Below are 21,964 nucleotides of genomic sequence, written 5' to 3' on the forward strand. Positions count from 1 at the left end.
CTTTACCTTGCCATCTGATCCCAGTGGAAATTCAGAGTGAATGGCTTTTGAAGTGTAAAAAGTAGAGCAAGTAAAAATACTAGTTTTTCCACTTGACCTCGCAATTGAGTTATTAAGCAGTATACAGAGATTATGAAAATACAATAAACACAATAGACAATACATAAGTATTGCAGCTCCTTTTAATATTGTCTTTTTGAATATTACAGTCCAGACCTGTAATTATTTGGACAGTTACACAATTTTTGTTCTTCAGGCTCTTTGAATCAGCATACATTACAATAAAGTGCAAAGTCTCTTCATTTAATATTTTGCATAAAATCCTTTGCAGTCAGTGACCACCTGAAACGGTCTATGGATTGAAGCATAGACATCAACATCAGCACACAGCAACTGCAACCTAGCCTTTCTGTTTGGGAAGCTAACGAGTGGTTTGCATCTTGTGGTGAGTCCTCTGGCGTTATGATCATGAAGTCTTCTCTTGATCGTTGACAAGGAAACGTGTATGCCAACATCCTGGAGATGACTTGACTTGCTGTTCTGTAATAAAAGGGTTTTTCGTCACTTTTTTTTTTAGCCTCATCATTCTTTTCTTCACTAGTTTATAGTCATATCTTCACTCCTCATATACAAAAACAGAGCCTGGAGAACAAAAAAATTTGTATCTATCCAAACAGTTACAACCTTGACTATATATTATTGGAAAGAGGTGAATATTTTTGCCATGGTGACATGAGTTTTAGATCCTTCTATTTTTAGTAATCCTCAATAATAATGTTTACTTGATAGCAGCAGACAATGTTGTATGGCATTTAGCATAGTCTATATCAATTCTAATATTACATCACTTGACTTGGTGGCACTGTAATGACACGAATATGCAGCTGCAGTACATGGCTGTTCATTACTTGAGTATTCTTCTCTGATAACACAGAATTCTGAGAGAAACATAAATCACAATATTGTTAGATTTCAGTACCTGAGCATCTTTTAGATTTTTTTACACCTTAATTGTGGTAAATTCAATAGATTGGACATGATTTGGAAAGATACACACCTGTTTATATAAGGTCTCACAGCTGACTGCATATAAGAGCAAAAACCAAGCAATGAGGTTGAAGGAAGTGCCTGGCGAGCTCAAAGACAGGATTGTGTCAAGGTGTGCCTAACATGCCCATGTCATCTTGCTGTGCATTGTGATTTATTTAGAAACTTGTACACTATTTTTTTTATTTTTTTTTTTTTTTAAAAAAAGGTCACAAATTTTCATTACTGCTACTGCTCTCCATAACCATCATTCACTTGTTAACACCAGAGTAGTCCTAAAGATTATCATTACAGTCCATAATTTATGCTGCATTGCATTTAACTGGTGGTATTATGTTAACATGGTGCTTATGACTATTTAGGATATGTCTTAAAGGAAATTACCACAAACTTATTGATCCAAAATACGTTTGTATTGCAGCACACAATTCATCACTGGTTTCTAGATCCCACTGGCGAATATAATTTGTTATATCCTCAAGTAAGTCTAGTTCCATGAAAGGCTTTAAACAGCTTTTAGTAACTAAAGCCAAGTGAAAAGAAAACTCTTGGCACAAAATGAATATTAAACATTAAGGGGATAATGGCAAATGCAAGCTACAAATCAATAATGTAATTATAAATGACTTTAATTCTTGTACAAAATCCACTGATCAATGACATGTGCCATCTGTGGCAGTGCACACATTCTCACAGCACATTCATTTTATTAATGTGTTACTGTGTTGATGATTGATTTCCTGTGCAAAATGGTCTGTTCATTACTTTGATGAGCACATAAGAAGGGGTCCTCCTTTGAAAAGCCATTCCCAAATTTTCTCTTTTTTTTCCTTTATCCTGATAGAATACTGTTTTTCTTTTGATTTTTGGACATCTTTTAAGCCCTTTGAGACTGCAATCAAGTTATTAAGTCTTTTAATTATTTTCTTCTTCTGAAAACATAAATAAAAGGGGTAATGTGTGTTGACATAATGCTAACTGAGTGGAGTACTCTATGGATTAATGATTGGCATGTTTCTGTGATTCCTGGTGAAGCTGTTGACTGAGCCTCTCATGGCCAGCTGTACAGATGGGTGTCCAGAGGGCATTCAGATTCTGTATTCACGTCAAAGTCATTTAGACCTTCTGACGATGAATATTATAGATAGATATGGGTTTTACACTACATTCCACACACTTACTGAATTTCAAAAATTTTAAAAATTGTACATTAAATACAATCATTTTTTTGTGTTAGATAATGTTGTGATACTGAGGCTGTGCACATTATTACAAACCCAGTAAAGATTCACAGTGAGTTTCTTAGAAGTAAAACATGTGTGCTTAACCTGTATTTTGCAGTAAAAATTTAACGCAGAGTCACTCTCATGGGCTTGAAATTGCTATATGGATGTAAGTGACTTCATATATCACGTAAGGTTTGATTTCAAGGCTTCATACAACTTAAAACCTGGGATCGTATTCTCATTTTTTTCTCTTTTGCATATACAGCAGAAGCATCCCTGAGGCCCTTATTCTTCACTCTGCAATGAGGGCAATCCCTTAGTGACTACCTCTCTAAGTACTTTGTGACAGTCCCTAAAGGCTACAGTCCAGCTTCCAGTGAACATTTTAGGGCACAGGGTAGAGCTGAGTTCAACTAAAGCTGCTGACCTCAGCTCTCTAACCTTCCCCATTAGCAGCCCAGATATCTCTTTGCATTTACCATGCAAAGCTCGCTCCAGGGTTGATGCATAAATTTAGCAATGGTGGATGTTTGTTCTAATTAGATTTATGGGTAGGAAATGTTTGGAGAAGCAAGACAGCACTGTTTTATTATTAAGCTTGGAATCAGGTCAGATGAAATGAGCAGCAATGAAATGCACTTTGATATTCATGAGCTCTGAAAGTGACACAAGGTACCAAAGCTGTAAAAACTGGGGTGTACAGTCATTTTTCAGGACGAACAAAAAATCTGTTTGTAAAACTCCCAGGACAAAGCATACAGAACTGATTAATGACACGGTGTATCACATATTCAATCAAATGAGCAAAACCAAACTAGTGAAAAAGAAATCCTGAGAAAACCTCCTGTTTTATCAGTGAATATGTAACACCACAGTATGTTTAATTGCATTTCCTCATTAATTGCATCCCCATCATTGTCATGAGAACATTTGACTCATTTTTCTATCTTAACAGCTGTGTAGGAAATAGCAGATGGTGTTATGGTGTTATACAAGTTTTCAAAATTTTCAACATGTCTTTTTCTTATCTGCTGTACCTTCTGTCTAGTAATAAAATATTGGTGTGATCAGACCTCCAGATAGTCAGTAAACTCGCTCGAAAAGCTGGTCATGCTCTGTTGCTTTTTGTGATACTGCAGTGAAAGGAAGGTGGCTTAAATACAATTATTTTCAGCAGTCATCTCACCGTGTTTTGGCTTTCACAATCCTACAGAATTCTCTGCAATTAAACATGAAGCTTATGGTTAATTGGTCTTATGATTGAATTTAGAATCAAGATATGAGATAGGAGGCTACAATGCACTGAACCAACCTTGGCTTATCAATCATAATATTCAGAATGAAACCTTTCATGTGTGTACGTTTGACAGGACTACTGCAGCAATCAATTATCAACCCGAGTAAGGCTTTAAATCTAAAAAAGAGCACACTTCACGGCATATTAGTCGCAAAACTACATACTATTTGAATTACCCTTGAATAACACTAATTGCCTTTAAAATCAGAGCCTCTTACATTACAATATTCACAAGTTATCATGGTTGAGAAAGCACTGTCATAAATAATTCATTAGAATGTTGTATATATATATATATAGTGTTGTAGTTTCTAAGAAGACACTGGCAGTTTTGCCATGGCCATCAACTGCATGCGTTGTGATTTGCTGTAGTAGACAGAAATAGAATTACAAGAGTCCCACCTGGCTGTTGTGACACTCAGAGGAGTTAGCTAATTGAATAAGCCAAACGCTCCAATTGAGTCTTTCAATGTGACCTCATACAGTCCATGGCACATCCATTTAGATTCCATCTGCTCTGAATTAAGGATGTGCACATTCTCATTTCTGTCCCTGCTGCTCCAAGCAAAACAACTACTGTTTATCAGAATCACATAAGTGCTGCCAACTGCCTGTATGAGATGAGAACAGCTGCCAGGGAGTTGCAGGTGGAATCAGGCTACATTATGGAGTTCCAGATATCAGTGCAATTTTAACGGTGATCTTTCACATCTGCCATTTTATACAGTGCAGTGGGCTATTTATCAAAGGAAATGAAATCAGGAAAAGAAAACAACACAACACAAAATCTCACTGACAATAGTACAATGATATGCTGCAGCTGTGTGATACTAACGACTCTTTTGTTTGTTTGTTTGTTTGTTTGTTTATATCACCTTTCATCGCATTGGACTGTGCTAAGTAAACACAGCAACAGCCAATCTCAAAATCTATTTGACGCAAGTGATCATATCTCAATCCAACTGAGATTGACACACTCTTGACTTAAGGACCAGAATTTAGTTTCATCCTCTTGGAGCTGAGTGCACAAATCCTCATTAGCATTACAGTATAAATTATGAATGACCATAGAGCTCTATATAAAGGCTTGTGTTATTAGTGTGCTGTATAATTAAACTGTTTTGCATGCCAAGTTGGAGCGAGCAAGTTGATGATTGCTTGATGTCTCACCATTCTCTTGGATAGTATATGGTATACAACACAGAGCATATTAAGTTCTATGATAGAGTTCACCTATATCATATAGCTCATTTATTTTTGCAACATTGTTAATGACGGTTGAACATGGATAGCTTGCACACAACAAACATGTATGGGTTTGCTTCACACCAAACATCAAACACCTTCATTTCACATTAATTCTAGCCAATAAAGAACACACAGAGTTATTTTTGAAGGCTTATGTCACACAGCCTGACAACTGTTTGACACTTTATGGGTCTACTGCCCTTGAGAAAACTGTTATCCCTGTAGGCCAGCTCATGAACAAGTTTCAGACCCTGCAGTTTAGTTTATTAGTTGCATCCTGCTGAGCACACTTTAGGCCGCTAGCCCAATTAGGCATATTTGCTACTTTCCCTGCCTCAGTGCAGGATCATTGGAGTAATTTTTCATGCCTATGCTAACAAAAAGGACATGTTCATTCCTAAACTGTACTTAAATATTACAAATAACCTAAAATTTAATTAGAGGAACAGGGGCTCTCCCTAGGACATCGGAAGGCAACATTAACACAGCCCTGTGCCACTTGAAGAAACAGTTACCTGAGCCAACTTGGATAAATACTCAATTATTTTAAGAGCTCAGAAAATCACTCAGATTGAGTGAAAATAGAGAATTTTTTGGATGACTGTTATAAACAGTCCCTCTCAATAGCTTGTCTCGATAATTAGGCTAGGCAACTGCATGCCTAGATTTTTTCTAGTTGAATTTAATACATCAGACTCTTAAAATGTATCTGAGGACTCTTGGGAAGGCCCTGATGATGTGCACACCATCTGCACAACAGATGAAGCCGTCAGAGAGAGAAAGGGAGGGGAGACAGAAAGTGGGCTAGAGTTGTCATTCCATGTGCCGCACAGTGGTTCAAAGTCCACATTCCCCCCGCTCAGACACAGGCACACACACACAGTCTGAGAGAAGCCACCCACTTGCTCATTTTGTAATTGGGAGCAGAGAGGGTGAATGCCTCTTCGACACATCACTGTCGGCTCAGCAGGGATACTTCTCCCCTCTCAACATATACACACCCAAACAGGAATGGACAGCCACAATGACCATTCAAGTTACATAAACACAGCCATGACCCATGAATAAAAGCGGTAAAGGTATGTTCAATTTCTGAAAATTGATGTACCATTTTGTGTCACCGGGCTCCGACTAGCAAGCTAAATTATAACAATTCAAAGGAGGAAAGAAAACAGAACATTGCTTGATTTTTAAACCTCAAACACCAATGCAACACAAAGTGAGTTTTCCAGAGCAAAGCTGTGTAGCATGAGGTTTAAAAATTTAAAGGACAGTCAAAGACAGTTTACACTTTGACTTATGTATTTCAGCATGAGGCATCCACAAGTGTCTGCACATTGCCTCATGAGCAGTGGTGCTATTTCTACATTTGATGAATGCACCTAATGGGTCCAGAAAGTAACTGAATTTATGCATTAGTTTACTCATTTTTTGTTAGCTTATGGTGACTATCACTATCACACAAACCTGCGTCACTGAGGTCACCCTTTATCCCAAAAATGTGTGAATAAAAATACAAATAAGTCCAGAATTAAGCAAGTATTTAAGTCTATATCCTCCTCACCCATACAGACAGATATAGTGCAGTGGGTTTACAAGGCACCAAATGATAGGAGCCCCTAGTAACATGATGGTAACGTGATGATGAAGATAACGAAGCTGGGATGCTAAATAACCCTGCACTGAACAAAGACCTTCTCTCTGGGAGGTAGTAAGATATAAATAAATATTCTTATCATGTGTGGTGCATCACTAAAAATGTTGATTCTCTGTTGTGTCATATACTGCAAATGTCACAGATTTAGAAAGGTGACAGTTGCACCAATGATCACACCATACTGTAATATTCTAATGGTTCTCCATCAGTGGTCAATGGTCATCCAACAGTCTCAGCAATGACAGATGCGTTCAGTTGTAGTGGGTGCAATCACACCTCCATGTCTTACAGAAGAATGTCTCCATTGAAACATGTCATTTGCACTAGAAGGTTACTAGCTCTACATCCATGCCAGGTCATGTCATGGATTTTCCCCAAAAGAGAAAAAAATAATAATAATAACTTTTCAAAATCCTAAAGCTCTACTCCAAGTACATTTTAAGTTAGGAATTTTTGCTGTTTGGCCTTCTGAGCTAAATTTCATCATTTTTATTTTTTTCTTCTAAGCCTCACCAATTGCTTATTTGTCATTGGACGGCATTGGAATTTGTAGTGAGCATCCAAGAAACTCCAAGGACCCCCAAATATAATAAAACCTTGTAATTTTTTCCGGAATGAAAAAAAAAATTGAAAAATTAATATCTCCACCAGTTTCACTTGCAACCAAATTTTGATTCTGTGTAGTGTTAATACAGTTCTATTACATCTAGAAGTTTTTTTGGTCCTGCATAAAAAATGAAGAGCCACAGATCTTGCTAACTCAGTTTTTGACATATTTTAACTGTATATTTTCACAAGAGGGAATATTTTAATTTCCTTGAAATGTTTTCTTTATGGGGAAATGATAATATTCATTGCAGATATATACAAAAATAAATATCTTATATATTATAATAATTTTTTGAAAATAGCATTTTTTTCATACTTTACCTGTAATATTATATTTACTGCCTTTATTTCATAGGTCGATATTAGTATTATGTCTGTATGATACCGATTGGGCCTCTTTATTTATTGGGTTCAAAAAATTAGCATCTATCAAAAATATTGGAAACCTCTTTCAGTCAAAGGTACTGAAAGCAGAAATACCTGAGGAGAGCAGAGGTTGACTATATTATCAGTGGTTTAAAATTAAATTCTTGCACTGAAGTGATTGGCAGCTACATGCCAAGAGATCAATTCTGAGCCGCAACATAGACAATGATGTATCAACAGCACAGTTCTTCATTTAGTGCATAGAATGCTAATAGTATTGTACAAAGACTATAATCAATCATTTTAAATGCTGCTATAGTGAAATGCACACCACTCACTCAGCAAGATGGAAAGAATGACACTGACATTTGGACTGCAACTTTTGAATCACATTACTGCAGGTCCCTTCCCTAAGGCTGCATGTTGCACAGCACTACAGACAGATCAGAGTGGACTGAGTAATGTATTACAGAGGAAAAGCTGCTCATAAAGTTGCTAGACTTGCTGGATTTTACACACTAGAGATCTTCAGGTGCCAGGACTCATGGGCTTTGGAGGGGATTCATCTTGGATCTTGCCTTCTCAGCACTTCTGCAATATCCATCTCACTGCAGCAACACTGTTATATTCATTGAGTGCCATCATTTCTGGGTAGGCACATGCATAAGTAAATCCACTCACTATGTGAAACTTAGAATTTGAGGGGGCGGTTTACTCGAATTTTAAAAACCTAATTAGTGAATTGTATTAATCTACATGCTATGTATTTGTTGAGAATAATACAGAGAAGACAGACCTTTTCACATGTTTAGCCAATAAGTAATTCTAGCAATGCAGTCACACACACACTCTTGCCCTCCACTCACTCTGTATGTCTGTATTCTTACAAAGCCTCTTCAGTGAAAATCTTGTGTGATTTCACCATTGCTAGCTATGGTCTATATGCAGTCCTGGGTAGTTCTGATCACCAGACTTCAATCCAAACACTTCTTTGATGTTTCAAGGCATCTCGGACCCTACCTCGAAATGAGCTGAACAAACAGCTGAATCAGATGACTGGTGGCTCAGTGGATCTTAAAGGCTGCTAAGGAAATGTCAGTGCAGTTTAAATTACGCACGATCTGATAAATAGAACAGCTTTGTTGACATTTCTGCCTTCTCTCTCAAAAATGCCAACTACTTTTGCCTCTATTGGTAACCAGTTGGAATGCATCATTTAATACATTTAGAATAGAGTTTGGGGCACAAAAAGCTATACGAGTCCACCTCAAAATGGTTGTCAGGGTTCACTTCAAAGCATAATAATACTGCTTTGGGTATGCAATGTATGGTGACTATTGTCTACGATGAACAGGGCCAAAGAGTAAAACCAGCCACCCAGAAAACCTAGTAGTTGAATAAAGTAATCCCAGTCCCAGATATTAATCAAAAAACCCCATGAGTTCCCCTTGGAGAAATTACATTGAGGGTTATGATACATCCAGCATCCCATTTCATGTTTTAATAAAAGAAAGAAAGAGTCACTTACTTAATTAAAACAATGTGATGTGATGCAATTTTTAATTACACTTTAAAGAACTCATCACCTTTGACTCAACAGTGACCTGTGACTAAGGGCTGACTGCTCTCTTTATTTGTATGAAGCAGCCCGTGTCTCTAAATCATTTATCACCTATTGTCCAATAGTGAGTCACCACAGCTTCCTCTGGCTCCTGGTGGGAGCAGAAAATCAGAGATGATGTAGCCAGCCACTCATTATCCTGTGATTACTTGCCCAAGGGAAAAAAAAAAAAAAAAAGCAAAAAAGGAAAAAAATTCAACCCTACCACAAAACTCAGACACACACATCCATGCAAACACACACACAAGTACACACGCTGCCACGATCACCAGTGGCGTGGAAGACACTGCATGCACTGAAACACATCCATGTCTGACATCAGCAGTAACACTTCTTCCTACCCTTGAGCTTTGTCTATTTCTGAGCTCCTCTAACAAGCTATCTGTGTGGGTGAGGTGAGAATGTTGTTTAGATTTTAAATTGTTAAAAGTCAATCAGTATCAGGTGACGGCTGGCATAGTCCTCTTCAGCACTCCCAAGTATGAATATTGTTTTATTTTGATATCTACGGGGAAATACTATTGATAATGATGATTATTACAACTATAATGATGATCGTTATGATGATGATGATTTAGTTATTTCTCTAACTCCCAGTAATCCTAAATGCAATTTGAAAGTGATTACATGATGCACAGTGGGGATATGGTGCACAGCGGTTTTCCTGCTATGCTGTGCTATATTTGTCTTACTGTGACTGCTACCTGGCACTGTTTGGACCGCTCAGTATGTGCTTAATAGCATATGCAAAGACAAAGAAAGACAAAGAAAACAGATTACTTTCCTACTGGCCAACATTTCTAGCAGACTGCACTATATCTGTTAATGAGAAGCTGACTGTTGTCTATCAAAGACCCTTCCCAGTGTCTTTTCACTTATGGTTGATAAGTAAGGTGCATCTGATACCGCTATTTCAAGGATTTTGTCAAAAGAAGACATCTTATAGCCTAGACCCATCTCAGAAACAGAGCATGTCTAAGGAATGACATTCCCAATATAATGGAGCGTCACTGGTCCATGGAGCGTCATTGTAAGTAGGCTGTTTGGGGCCTTAAGCATAATGGAGATGATTTACCAGGATTGACAAGTCATTTTTGAAGGGTATTTCCTTTAAAAACTGCTTCAACTCATGTTTTTGACAGTTTATGATCAGGACAGTATTTCCCCAAGGACCTCAAAAGGTCTTCGTGTCCTTTTTGAGGGAAAAATGCACCACACACACTGCACCAAGGAGGATGTATTCTGACAGCCTTAAACCTGCAAATAACGGGGGTGCCCCCGTAGCCGAATGGTTGGGGAGCATACAACATGGGCTTAAGTGCCCTAAGCAGCTGGTCCCCGGATCGACTCCCAATTCAGCCGGACCCTCACTGTGTGTAATTCCCCTGCTCTCTCTCCCTGTTTCCTGTCTCATCTCCACTGTCCTGTCCAAATGAAGGTAAACCCAACTCACCCCCCCCCCCCAAAAAAAATGTTAAACCTGCAAATAACTTGAGAACTACTAGAGCAAATCAATAAGGAAATACAGCATTTTCATAGCTTCAGATAAAATTATAACCTAGATTTCTATACTTTACATATGCAATACCCAAACCTTACAAAGTGTGTATATACTCTGAACAGTGCTCCTTCTTTTACAAGAAACTGTGCACTGTTGAGTTTTACAATATGAGGTTTTGTCTATGTTATCATTATAAAACTTTGAATCACCTTCATTATATGTTGATAGCATGTATAATAGGCTTTGGGAAAATAAACTATGGGGTTTCCTGGAACCAAACTGTCCACATAATAATGTCAGACTATCAATAACTGGAGAAAATAAATGCAGCTGCACACTGCTGTGCTGGGGAGAACACTGGTGTGACCAGAGCAGACTGTGCCGACGGCTTGTGTCCGTGAGATAAAACCCCTGCCAAAGAAGAATGGGAGCATTTACAAATCCCTCACATTTGAGTACAGGCACACACATAAAAAGGGGTAATGGTCAGAGTCTGCCCTCTTGTTACTGCAGAAATGGAGGTGTTGAGGACAGCAGGGGGTGACAGCTACTTGAAGGGAGACATCACTTCAACTCCTGAAATATAATGGAGGAATATGAATGTAATGATGAAGTTGTGTTTAAAATAACAGATAAGAGCAACACGTCCTCCAAATTTAAAAAATTGCTGTTAATCTAAGTCCTGTAGAACCACACATTTACTCTATTAACTGTGCAACACTGTTTGTCAGCATGTTCCAGAAAAATACATTTCATGATCTGACAATTCTACCGTTACGGTTAGGCTAAGGCACAAAATCTACTTGGTTAGGTCTTGGAAAAGATCATGATCTGGGTTAAAAAAACTACTGTGTTAAAGTTAGGGGACCTCTATCACTGTGGTTACACTAATCAACACTAGGTTATGGTTAGGGAACAGTCGTTATGATGATTAAAAGTAGCCAGCACTGACTGTTGGTGTGTGACAAGGGAAGGGAAACAATCAGTTCAGTGGTCTCCTGTGTTTATGTCTGGCATTTTGTTGTCCCATCCATCCAGCCTGACCACCTTCCTCCATGGACTTTGCAGGTCTATAATAATGTCACCCAACTTCTTCCTTTACTGCTAGTGGGCTACTAGAGGGCTTTATCACTTGAACCTAAATGTGTTGTTTGGGGACATTTTCTAGAATGACAATGCAGTTATTTTTCTTGAGAGGACAGTCTTGGCAAAAGAGAGTAAGGCAAAAGAGCTCTTCAAGTTCCCCTCCACTCAATAATGTGTTTTTCTTGCTGTTACTTCCATTTGGATGTTTGAGCTTCAGAGAGTTTAACACTAGGCTGCATTTATCTTTTGAAAAGGAAAGGTTTCTCTGTGCGGTCACCTTAAATCTGAATTTAAGATGTCTACATATGAGCATGGCAGTGTGATATCCCAACTACTAGCCAATCATGGTTCAAACTGCAAGAATAATATGGACTTGTAAGAAGTTTTAACTAGGTAATTTCTCTTTTTTTTGTGCACAAAACATCTCAGATACATATATTAATCAAAGCACAGTATTTTTACATGTCTTAAATATGCCATAAAGGGCTCTTTAAGAGATGGAATGGCCAGACTGCTTATGAAGTCTGTAGTGAGTTATTTTTACATTAAGTGCAAAACGTGATGCGAAAAATCATAGGGTGAATAGCTGAACATATGAGATGCCTGGCATCAACACCGGAGACAGAGAGTTAGTTGTGTTACAACTCTTACCTACAGTCAGTGGTGGTTTTGCTAACATTAAACAAGTAATCTCTAAAAATTCAGTTCTTAACCAGTGAGCCTCTCTGATCAAAAATTATTACTTACTGATATGCAGCATAATATACTTTTTTGAAAACATAGGTCAATTTGGAAAGTCAATTAAAACAACTAAAATGGCAGTTTTTGTTTTATACTGTACTGTATATACATATATATATTACTGGCAGTAATATATATGTAAATTTATAATTGAAGTCAAAGAGGAGAAGTGGAAGTGGGTATAACAACAACAAGAACAAAAAGGCAAATTACCAGACATGATAACGAAATAACCCCTTAATTGTTTTGAACATCATGATAGCGCGAGTATGTTGTCTGCCGGAAAACACTGCATTTAAATTTAAGCTCAATAATAAAAGCTTGTCATATTTTCATCTATGAAAGTTCATTCCACAGGCCTAAGGCAAAAATGAACTCTAATGCAGTGTTGCATACAGAGCACTTGATTAAAAACAGTAACTCGAGAAGTACTGGATTTCTGACTTCCTGGCAAATGGAGCAACTGTCTTGATGTTTTATTTTATGTCAGTGATAGGTCTCTGTGCCTTATAGTGTGTGGGGCTAAACTGAAGAACTGTCCTGTGTGTATAAGCTGAGGGTGATCAGTCAGAGTTTGCTTTATGCACATTGGATAATCCTTAAAGCTAATATGAAGTCCAAAAAATAATTCTCTGCCTCTGGAAACTAGCTCTTTGTTTGTGTGTGTGTGTTTTTTTCCCCTTAACTTCCATCAACTACATTCCATCCTACTTTTCATCACACAGTCTTCAGTCTTAGCCTCAACATGAACAAAGCTTCCCTCATTAATCATTTAGGGCAGGCAATTTGCACAGCACCTGTCCCAAGCAGGGGTCTATTAAGGTCCTCGGTCAAAGAGAAACCACAGCCTTAATGGTAGAGGAGTAAAGCTTGTTTACAAAATATTCCCTTCTTTGTATTGCTCAGTGTGTGAGTAGAGCTATGGGGCAATTTTCTTTCGCATTCAGTCAGCCCTTCAGACATGGTACCTTCAGTAGGCCTCAGTGTCTTTATTGGAAACGCTGATGCAATAAAGGAGTGCACTTACGTTTGCCTAAATCAATGCAAATCTTTGTTTTGACAATGCAAAGTATTAATTCAGTCCTCCAAACCTTAAAGATGGCAGTTCTAATAAAACAAAGCTCAGTACATTATCTGTATTTTCCCAGTCACCTCACTGCAGTCTCCACACCCTTTCCTTGCAGCATGCCAAGTTCAAGGATCTAGGTAATGCATTCAGGATTATGGCACCGTGCTGCCAACTCTCTGAGGACTGTCCAGAGTGTGTTTCCTCCGATCAGTGTATAGGCTGCTCTGTGCTCACTACAGTCCCACAGTTCCCTCCTCCCCCTGTCCCTCACTGTCTGAGCTTTGAGCCTTGAAGGGTGATCATAATGGTAACAACTGTAGCTGTATCCAACAGACATCCGCCAGACAACCTCCCTATATATATATATATATATATATATATATATATATATATATATACACACACACACATATATATATATACACACACTGTATAGAGAGAGAGAGAGAGCACTGAGATATAGAATCAGTGGAGGGTTTCATATATGAAAAATGAACATGTAATGGCACTACACTGTTCTCAAGGCATAACAGAAAAATCAGAAAAAAAGAAAACCTCTTATTTGCTATTTATCTCTCATCTCTCGTCCAAGATTGTTGCCAATTATTTGTTATGACAGACTCTACTCTGGCACTTCTCAGCCACCAGTATTCAAGGCCCCATGAAAATCTAACCTGTAATAGCTTCCTAAAGCAAGTAGTAGAAGGTTAGCTAAAATTCAACAAAAAGTGAGAGAACTGCTCAACCAATAATCAAACAATAATTAGCATGAGAAGCATTCTCATTTTAATTGTCCGAGACATGTTTTGTATCATATAGACATTATTGTATTTGTAACATGAATTCTTTTGTTAAGCTCGTAATTGGCTTTTTAATGAAGAATCAAGGATTGAAGATTCTACTGACATTAAGTAATTTAAGAAGAGACACAGGTGGTTTCAGAAACAAGCCTGATATAACTGGAAACAAAAGGCAGAGGAATTTAACAGCTAATAGACAACCACGAACACTACTGCACATTGTCAGCTCTGAGGGAGGTGTATTGTATAGACTATACAAAATCATTGTACCCCTGTAATATCATCATCCAGCAACACAAAGGAGGAGACTATAAAATATACCTTTTCCCTTTACCCAGCACATATGGTATAATTACAGGGTATTGACAGGGTCCTAGCAGGATTAGCTTTCAATGTTTTGTCCTAATTGTAGTAGTGTATGGTATTTTATTGATGGAATAATGTTTTTCCTATTTTATTAAGAGGATATGAAGACTCATGTATTAGCCAGTTTTTAAAAAATGTTGATTTGTATTCTTGTCAAATGCCTGGTGCTCAGCAAAACAACAGAAAACTGTCAAACTTTCTGAGCACTGTTCAGCCCCTCTTCCTCCAGGCTAAACTACCATTTTGACATTAGACATGATATGTTACATGCAGTAACAATTACACAGGCAATTAACACAAAGGCTTGATGTAGGAGTCATTACTCCATAGAATTCCAAGCTTTGCAATAGCAAAAGAGATGTTCTAAAAAGAGAAAAGCTCTCTCACACTTTTTGTGTGTTGCACAAAAACAAAATCTCACTCATCATGGCTGGCATTGTGGTCTTCCGACACAGATGAGGTTGTTGGAAGTTGTACGGTGCTCTGCGTAGTGTTCTCAACAGCATCTTGTAACAAGGTCAACTTCAATGCAGTTTAGTTGTTATTTGAAAGTAATGTTACTAATACACTTGGTATGACCAAACCCTTTTCTGACATCTGCATATGCTGCTGAGTGCCCCATTTACATTAATATACAATGCAGACAACAGTCCAAATTGAGCTTTCGTTAGACATTAACAGTTAATGTGGAGATGGCGGTGTCACATTTTCAGGGATGTCCCTGTCGGCAGAGCAGGACCTATCATCTCTCTGGCAGACAGGAGCCGGACAGAGCCCAGAGGAAGGGGAATACTAATTCACCAGCCAATGCACTGCCAAGCTGTCATTAATCTCCATGCAGCTCCATTGCTTTGGTATGAAACATTTATTCCATTTGCATACAAATCAGAATCCCAAGAAATCTAATGTCAAAGCCAAAGCTCCAATAAAAAAAAACTTTTCTTAAAATATCCTTGTGGGGTTGATGTGTGGCTCATTGCTCTCACTCAGGCAATTGTTGGGAATGAGGTCAGTGCCTTCTCTTGTTATGTGAAACCCCCAACCCCCTCTGCCTATCAGTTGACAGATAATGGACCAGCAAGGCTTAAAAATAATCACATTGAAATACAGAATTCTGTATATGTATTTGTAATAGGATTCATAATGTGCTGCAAATTTAGAGAAATATTAGTGTCACTTTTTTAATGTTCAGCAGTATTACTTAGCATTCATAAGCTAATATATGTGTCTGTAATGCCTAGCGCGAAGCAGCTCATGCTCAGTTCACTGGGTTTCGTTGTCTTGCATTCTCATCCACCCATCACATTACATTTTATTATTTAATATACTGTATTACGTAAAGTGAAATTTTCCACTTTGGAGATTTTCAGCACCTCAGAAAATGACGTGTAACGGCAGTGAGTGCCTTTGGCAACGTCAAGATGATGACTGTGGGTCCAGGGTCCTGACAAGAACCACAGGTCTTTCAAGTATGTTCACAGTTGAGGTCAAGCATAGGTTTCCATAGAGGTTGGCCTGTAAGCACTGGCCTGGCCAAAGGAGATAAGGGTGACAAACATAAAGGCCACCACAGGAGGAAAATTGCACAAACACAGCAGGCCAAACAGAGGGCAAAAAGGCTGTGATATTCCAGTGTTGTGCTGAAATGCAGGGGCAGTGACCCTTATGAATTGGATATGTTGTTCTCCAAAGCTTTACAAAAATGAAGGTCTTTTGGCTGGGTGAACCGGTAAAATGATGAAGACATACTGTGTTTGCCATATGTCCTTTAGCTGCATCTCTGCAGTAGCTCAAACATAGTAATAACTTTTTTGATAAACCAGCAGGCTCCTCTAGTTCCAATAAGACAATTAATGACATTTTAAATTCAAATATCTCAAACAGCCACTAAAAGAGCAATTTGATTTTTTTACAACAGCTATTAGGACCACTCAAATAATCACCAAAATAAGGTACCTGAGAGAAATGAAAAGCATAAAAACAAATCAGAATTTTCCCTGTGTCATTCCCCAATTGTGAAATGCCTCCATTATGAGAAAAAAAAACAAATAAACAATGTGTTCCTACTCTATCTACTGCTGTTGTCACTAATCCATACCACACACTCGCACACATCTTTTATCTGCTCCAGCAATAGTTGAAAAATGGAAAATCAAATTTTTGCGACATCTGGAAACAAACCTGCAGCCTTAGGTGTCCTTTTGTAGCCACCCACCCTAAACTGCTGCAGAACAGCTGCATTTGAACAAAACGTATCAGAGAAAATAGAAATTGAAGGAAGGAAAGGTTACAAAAGCTTTTATTCCCTCAACTAGAACATAATCTTCTTAAAAATCACTTTGAAAGTCTGCTGTGCCAAAATCAGCCAATAATTTATCTCCATCAAAGGTGCCAAGGTTTTCCTGACATCGATCAACACAAAGAACAAGTAAACAAACATGAATGCATCACTCAGTACATCTAAGATTAACTTTTAACTTAGAATTTGTATCCCCTTTTCTGTTGCATTTGCCCAGTACACTTGGCTGTTGTAAGGGATTTTCAAGGATTTTAGAACTGAGGAAAAACAAAGTCCTACAGTGTCTACACATCCTGTGGCTAAATCGTCAGCTGGCTTAGCACACTTTGATATGTGAGGTGAAGCTGAATGCACAAGCAGAACTCCAAAAGGTACACACTTAAAGTGAATTTTTAAAGGTACACTGTCATGATTTGACCATTGCAATATGAGTAGTCCTGCCTCACTAAGCTCAGTTGCTCTATCACAATATGGCATATATACAGTACATGCAGTATATTGTGGTAATGAAGGAGTTTGTCAACTACACTTCATGCATTTTTCTCATTAATATGCCTAGTTAAACAGAACAGAGCATGTTTGCATTTGGTTAGGTGGTTTATATAGTGTATTTAAATTGTTGACTGTGAATCCTTACAATTGTGGCTCACTCACTAAATTCTTATTTTACAGTATGCTGTGGCTTTATTCCTTTCATGAATTGTAGAGCTGATTGACAAAAAAAATAGTTCACAATTAGTGAAAAATACAGGAGTGTCTCAGGTTTCACTTTATCAAATTGTGGGATTTGCTGCTTGCCTTTGCTGTAATAATAGTGAACTGATCACTTTTGGAGGACGGCACGGTGGTACAGTGGTTAGCACTGTCAACTCAAGCAAGAAGGTTCTGGGTTTGAGCCCCTTGCATGTTCTCCCTGAGCCTGTGTGGGTTCTCTCTCTCGGGGTACTCGGGCTTCCTCCCACAGTCTAAAGTCATACATGATAGGTTGATTGTGACTCTAAATTGCCTGTAAGTGTGAATGTAAGTGTGTTGTTTGCCTATATATATGTTGGCCCTGCGATAGACTGGCGATCCATTCAGGGTGTACCCCGCCTTTCACCCAATGTCAGCTGGGATAGGCTTCAGCCCCCCCTGTGACCCTTAACAGATGAACTGTATAGATAATGAATGAATGAATGACTACTAAAAGAGACATTTAAAGATGCCATCTCAGGCTCTGCAAAGTTGTGATTATTTTCACTATTTTGTTGACATTTCGTAGACCAAATGATACAAGTTTTTGGTTTAACCACAACAGCGAGACCAGCCCTATAAACGTGAATGTCTGTGACTGATGGACTGATGTCTGTGACTCAGTGTGAAATAATGAAGTTACACCATTCGACAGCCGAATGTTAAAATTTCCCCACTGGCCACTGCTCTTTCAAAATGAATCGCCCTAAACCATGGAGTTCATTCCAAATTTACTGCATGCTAAACAGAATATCCCTGTAACAAATTGACCACAATTTCACACACCCATTCGTATTCCAGCCCTATACTAGATTTTTACCCAGTCTTGTTATTATGATGACAGCAGAGATTATAACTAGAAAGCCAAAAAATATATATTAAAGGAGAAAATTGGTCAATTTCATAAGCAAAACCAAGTTACAATGATATAAGTGCACGAGTATGCTTGTAGTTTCTGTGCTCACAAAGTTATTGTTTCCTCTCAAAGACAGAGGAAAGAAATGCTGAATGAAAGACTGCACTGAGTTGCAGAGGCTAGCCCGGACATTAGGTCGTGATTTCAGTTCTCATTCACTTTGTAACTATAACTATAGCTCCATTAGTCACCATACATACCACAACATGCAGGAGAATTAAATATTAAATCACAAAATATACTGTCTCCGTCTACTGTACATGACAAGTCCTGAGCTCCTAGGAGGGCTTTCACATCAGGATCCCATTCTTGGATCTGAGTGCATTTGACCCCCAAGTTCACTTTGTTTGATTAATTAATGTGAACACACCATTAAATCATGCCCACCTATTGAAAAGGTTGTGTCAAGTACAGTTCATGTGAACTCGATAACAGGATCGCATCAGTGGACTGCTATTTAAAATGGGTAGTGTAATGTATTCTTCTAATCTTTGTGTTAATTGGCAGACTGCAAAGGTGGTAGGTGCATACCACCACCTACTTTATTGGGGTGTGTAGATACACAAGCACACTGAAGTATGGAACAGCAATACTAACGTGAAACCAGACCGACTGCGGACTTGAAAAGGGGGTAATCATACTAAGGCACGGTATGAAGCAATCAAACCTAATATGAAAACACTTTGAAGTGGTCTCTTCAGCGTTGTTCAGTGTGTAGGCTGCAGCTCAGCATTTATTCAAAGTGTCAAAGTTTGTGAGTATGAACAAGAGATCATGGTATCAACAGTAGCTAAGTCAAGTATTTAAGTTTGTAGGGGTTTGATAGCACTAAGCAGTCTCAACCAGGAGAACATGTTTCTTTCAGTCAGCTACCACACTGGTTAAACAAGGTAAACTTTGTCACACAGTCCTGAGTTGTGTTAGTTTTGGTAAGAGCAAGCAGATGGTGAAAGGCAAAAGCTTTGTCATGTTTTTGTTATGATTTTCCTGGAGGTAGAATCAGTGTAAACTCAGTTGACATCAAATGCACACAACAATTCACAGAAAAGATTAGGTTGTTCGTAACTAGCAGTACTCACTGTTCCTGAGAGCTACTAGCCAACAATCCAGCAATATCCAGTCAGTGTGGTGAAGAAACATGTCCAATGGCTCAATCTGAAGAAGGCAGGCTTCTGAGCATCCCCACTTCACTATAGTGTGCATGGCTCCATGATCCAAAATATACAATCCAGAAATCCACAAAGATAAAATCTTATTTATTTTCAACTCTACATATCCACACAAATTCTCTGTACAGATAGTGTCCATACTCACCTAGAAATTCGGTAGAAGATGTGTTTCCCACGCAGTCTCTCATCCTCCTAGCTAGTGAGGGCCACAGCTAACTAACAACAGTGGATGAAGTGGTTACACCGTTCGTGTCAATTAAGTTGAAATATCATATCAATAACATATCAAAACGTTTACCGTTTACGGTGTTACAACATAATGCAAAACTTAATACTTGTAACTAACCGTGATTTGACAGTCTTTACTACACTTACGAACGGTGCTCTAATTCGCTTCGTGTTTCACTTGTTTCCCTCGTTTCCCTGCATTGTCTCCTTCGCTTTAGTCCCACCCATTTCCAAATGCAGTGGATCACTGATTGGCTAATATACAGGACTGGCACCTGGCAAAAAAGACCATGACAGGTTCAAGAACTGTTCCAGAGGAGGATATTCCAAGTACTTCACAAAACAATTAATTTCAACCGCATTAATGCAATATTATTATGCACAAGTCATCATTGGGCCTGTTCATTTTTTTTCCCAGTTGTAACTGAAGTGCACGGTAATGTCAGCTTAATTAGTACAAGATACTATATGATAATATAATGTAATAATTTGAGAGATTTTTATTTTATTTTAATTTTTTATTCGTTTTATTAAATTTGCACTTTGGTAACTGTTATTTTATTATGATATATTGCTTAACAGGGTAATAAATTACCTGTGTAATTGTCATGGTGGGATAAGATTAATGCATTTGTAGATAGTGGCTCACATTACTACTTATACATTGGAATAATTGTAATAGGGTTGAAATATGGTAGCGCTATTGTTTTGCTTGTAGACTAATTCACATATTCATTCTTTCTACACAGAACCAATAACACATGTATCCTTAGGCCCACTAAATAGAGCATCCTCTATGACCTGATTCTCTGACCAGTCACATCCATAGTTGCTAATTCTAACTATTTACAGAGGACCCTAGATTTTATTTAATGTTTGATAGATTATGTATAAAGTCCTGTGTATATTGCTCTTCTGTTAACATTTTTTATTACATTGTCATGTCTATACTGTTGTGTATATTTTTTATAGCCTTATCTTGCCTTTACTCATATTTATGTCTTTGTCTATCTTTTCAATCACTTATGCTGCTGCAACAATGTAAATTTCCCCATTGTGGGACTAATAAAGGATTATCTTATCTCATCTAATCTTATCTTATCACCTAAACAAAAACATAGCCTTTCTGAAGTGATCCACCATGGCATGCAGATCTCTGGTGACCATCCTAAATATCCAGATGACACAACCATAATACACAGTTATTAAGGCTTTGAAAAATAAACAACCCCCAAACCACTACACACACTTCCAGGAAAGAATAGAAACTGGGAAGGAACATCAATACAGACCAGATCAAGGGAAGTGATTCTCAGAGGCATGAGATAGAGACCTTTCCCCTTCTCATTGTATGCCATCATTCAGTGAAATGCACATATGTACAGCATTATAAATTCATAAATCTGAGGTACTCAGAAGTTTCTCACTGATGCATGTAATTTACAAAATTATATAACTGAACAGCATTTTGAATGACCTTAGGCTCAGTATTTTATTCATCCCAATATGTATGCCTGCAATTGTTGGGCTTTAATGTATGCATGAGGCTCTCTGGCTGGACCAGAATACAAAATATTGGGATACTTGGAACACAAGGGTCTTCGGTGAAAATCACAGTGGGATGGAGCGGTTGCAGACTCACAGTGACGAGACTTTTAATAAGGGCTGTATAAAGTCAGCTTGTCACTCTCTGCTTAGATGTCGCGTGATAAGACAAAGTGGCTTCGACACAAAATAAACAAGGTGATTTCTTGGAGTCTATTTTCATCTTTAGACCATTTATCTTCGAATCAGGTCTGACTTCACTGAAAGGAAATGACTTTAAAGATGTAATATATCTAAAGACATTTAATTCAAAAGTTGATCTACATACAACAGTGATTCGGGATTAATCATGAAGGCTGCACAGTGTATGGGTTGGACACCTATCATTGCCACTTTGAAATAACACATACAGTCTGAAAATTCAACCTGTCCATTGACAGA

General features: G+C 38.1%; 1 protein-coding gene across 1 annotated transcript in view; it reads right to left on the reverse strand.

The window, feature by feature from the left end:
* Window positions 1-21,964, reverse strand: part of bard1 (BRCA1 associated RING domain 1) — a 103,648-nt gene that overhangs the window by 16,146 nt on the left and 65,538 nt on the right. The window contains exons 14-15 of the transcript XR_007813217.1: window positions 19,896-20,253; window positions 19,661-19,786 (exon numbers count right to left, since the gene is read on the reverse strand). The gene's annotated coding sequence lies outside the window, so the exon portion shown is untranslated. The remainder of the gene's footprint in view (window positions 1-19,660; window positions 19,787-19,895; window positions 20,254-21,964) is intronic.

The sequence above is a fragment of the Lates calcarifer genome, linkage group LG1, assembly GCF_001640805.2.
Source record: "Lates calcarifer isolate ASB-BC8 linkage group LG1, TLL_Latcal_v3, whole genome shotgun sequence".
Classification (NCBI taxonomy): domain Eukaryota; kingdom Metazoa; phylum Chordata; class Actinopteri; family Centropomidae; genus Lates; species Lates calcarifer.